Source organism: Rhipicephalus microplus, unplaced genomic scaffold, assembly GCF_043290135.1.
Source record: "Rhipicephalus microplus isolate Deutch F79 unplaced genomic scaffold, USDA_Rmic scaffold_15, whole genome shotgun sequence".
NCBI classification, from domain to species: Eukaryota; Metazoa; Arthropoda; class Arachnida; order Ixodida; family Ixodidae; genus Rhipicephalus; species Rhipicephalus microplus.
In genome coordinates, this window is record NW_027464588.1 from 14,586,421 (window position 1) to 14,589,824 (window position 3,404).

Consider the following 3,404-nt stretch of genomic DNA (forward strand, 5'->3'; position numbering starts at 1 on the left):
TCTCATGGAGAGCACTTGATATATTTTCTTGACAATCATCGCAGTTTGATTATTTTAACTTGACTGATTTTCTTCTTGCTCAAAGCATAGAGAAAGAAGAAGACAAGAGAGGACACTAGCGAAACCTGGCCTCAGGAAGTGCGTCACGACTACGTAACGAACTAGTACTCTCACCAAACGTCAGAGGACGCAAGCGCAAAAAAACAGTTATAATCAATGCAACAGAATTGTTTTCACAAAATAATAATTATGCGTCCTAATTCAGTATGTTCTTTATACATAAAAACAAATTATTCAACACACCTTACGCGATTATTTTTCTTCAGTCATACTGTCATAAACGCCATCTACCCAGCGACAAGCCCATGCATGACTGACAGCGAGAAGCTTTCGTCGCTTTCGTCAACGTCGGCTGCGTCGGCGTTTTCGTGCGTGAGATAACAGGTGAGGCACGTTTTCAAGCGAAGCTTGTTGAATGACATGTTGTTGGTTTTGTTGGGTCATTTTTTCAGAAAACGGTTACACCTGCGCGAATAAGACACCATGCAACAAACATAGAAAGATGCACTCACACACACACGTTGCGCTTCATGTGTGCGAGTTTGTTTCTTACGTGGCGTCTCATTCACGCAGTTGTAACCTTTTTCTGAAGCTTGTAAGGACTGGGAGGTTCGCTAAAAAGAAAGTTTGTGGCTCTATGCGGCGGCTAGACGGGAACATTGTGCAACGTATGCAGTATAGCAAAGGCGGCACGGCGTCAAGCCGAGGTGACGCGTGCTGCGTCTGCCATGGACGCGAGCGTCTGTGCGCTGAGCATAGCTGGGCAGCTAGGTCATAGGCTCGGTGGCTCGGTGCAAAATATTGAGAAGCGTTCGCTGGGCCTCGCATGCTTCACGACGCGTTTCCCGAAGGCTCGGAACACGAATAATTCTTGGTGTGCCGGAGGCAAATCTGGACTAGCCAAGTGGCCATCATCTTCATTTCTTCGCTAGCCTTGTGCCACTAGTGCAAGCTGCTCAGAAATTTTTTTGACGTCTCCAATATAACTTTACTGCACAAATTTCAACTACGATTTTTCTTCCCAATGTACTGCTGATACTGCGTACGTACGAAGGTGTTCTAAAGTTCCCAGGCCGCGATACCATTGCATTACAAGGGATAGCGGCCTGCAAACTTCTGAAGATCTTTGTACGTGGTCTTGACGTGTATCTTTGTAAGTCAGAGTTTTATGGGTCAGAGATGTATCACTGGTTTTGTATTGTGCATCGATTAGGTAATCATTCAAAGGGGTTTGTTGGTACACTTATGGCGTGCACATATTTTTTTCGTAATTTGACAGCGAAGCATCCACTTACTAACATTTTCAGACCGCGCTGATGCCATGCCGTCCGGCGGTCCAAGCTACGGCAGCTACTGCTGTGTATCGTGGTGCTTCAACAATGGCAGAACCCACAAGAAGCCTGGGACGAGTTTCTTCCGCATACCACGGGATGGCAGGTGTGTTGAAGCTTTTGTTTGGTTTGCATGTCTTTAGGCTTACTGTTCGTACTTGCTCAGTGAGGGTAACAATAAAAAATCACTATTCAAGCACTTCCCCTTTCAGCTAATAGTTCATTGCCAATGCAGGATGAAAGCATGGATGTAGTATGCTGGACGCGATGATCTCTTGAGTAAGCCGGCCAGCCTATTGTACGCAACGTACAGGGTTTGTAGCGACAATTTTACTGCTCAAAGTTTCATGGACCCTGGGCACACAAGGCTTACAAGAATGGCTGTTCCCAGTGTGCAACCAGCTGCACCATGTAAGTGATTGACTGAAACTCAAATATGTGCAATAGCAGCCACTTGTATTGAATCAGTGGTGGCAGTTAAGCGCGAAGATCTTTGTAGCCGATGGAGAAACCTCACTATAGAAGTAACACTTGGAAAGTCTTAAATTTTGTGAAGTGTGGCGCTATTAGCTTCCTAACAGCAGCTTTACATTTATGTCGTTTTTTGATGCTCTTGACCTACGCAACTTGTTTTGAAAGACATTAAAGGGCTATTTCACGTTATCTTTAAGCCTGAGTGCACATGTACATATACCTTTCATCGGTGAAAGCTGGCACTGTTGATGATTCCAAGAATCACAAATTACTTGTTTCCTAGTTGGTGCCTTCTCTTTTCTTCCACGTTCGACCAATTTATGCGTTTGAAAGAGCTGTTTAAGTTTCCCCATGCTACAAGCTTTGTAACTTGTACCAACTGCACATATATGCTCGTTCTCTGAGCGTCGCTTCAAATAGTGACTGTGACATGACTGCAGAAGCTCCACTGCAAGGTGCGGATGAGCTTCAGTTTGTGTTATTTTAAGCGTCTTACTGGCACATTGTCGTAATTTCATTTCTTCAGGACCTGCGGTAGAGGCTTCAAAAAGCGGCTCCCACACATTGAGGTGCCCCGATGAGCAGGGTGCGTTCAGTGTCGCGATTTCTTTTTTTTTACTCAAATTTACTGTTGACCAAACCTCTGCAGGTGGCAGCTCCCTTGTAGCTGGTGAAAGAATTTCTGCTGACTTCGTCTTGCCGGAGAAAACCTTAACCAGTCGTTCAGCTGTCACAAAAGGAACTTGTGTGACCGGTAAGTTGTATGTTCACTTCAACACCAGAGTGGATTGATATAGAGACTTCCGCAGGCTGCTCGCAAGATTGTTCCGACAGCACTGTCCGAGGCACTGAACAAGCTTCACAAGATCCTCCAGAAGATGTCTCTGCCAACAGCTCCACGCCTGAGTGCCCTAGAGAAATTGGTGACTATGCTTTTATTGCAGCTGTTTTTAATGTGCTATTTTATGTTTAGGACATTCTGACGAAACTAATTGATTGATTGATATGGGGGGTTTTACGTCCCAAAACCAGCATATGATTATGAGAGACGCCGTAGTGGAGGGCTCCGGAAATTTAGACCACCTGGGGTTCTTTAACGTGCACCCAAATCTGAGCACACGGGCCTTCAACATTTCCGCCTCCATCGGAAATGCAGCCGCCGCAGCCGGGATTAAAACCCGCGCCCTGCGGGTTAGCAGCCGAGTACCATTCTGACAAAACTATCCTCAAAAGGACACTACGTGTGCACTTACAAAATGTAAGAGTGGGCTCTCAGTGATTTTCATTTTTTTCTGCATTGTCAACATTGTGAATGGTTTGTTTTTAGGTAGTGGAATCGAAAACTTTGCACCACAGAAAGTTGTGCACCTTGGGTCTGAAAGAGCGAGGAAAGTGCTCGTATGGGATTAGTTGTTCTTTGCTTTTACATTCATTTTTTGTTTATTGCAGTGCGTTCCTGTGCGCCAGCGACAATGTCTCCATCAATGAAGTACAAGCAAACCATAAAACATCTGCAGGCCAAAGTAGCAGCACAGCGGA

General features: G+C 45.2%; 1 long non-coding RNA gene across 1 annotated transcript; it reads left to right on the forward strand.

The window, feature by feature from the left end:
- Positions 1-358: 358 nt before the first annotated feature.
- On the forward strand, positions 359-2,888 carry LOC142784633 (uncharacterized). Its single transcript, XR_012888705.1, has 4 exons — positions 359-444; positions 1,368-1,802; positions 2,392-2,451; positions 2,515-2,888. It is a non-coding gene; the product is annotated as an uncharacterized LOC142784633 (long non-coding RNA).
- Positions 2,889-3,404: the final 516 nt, after the last annotated feature.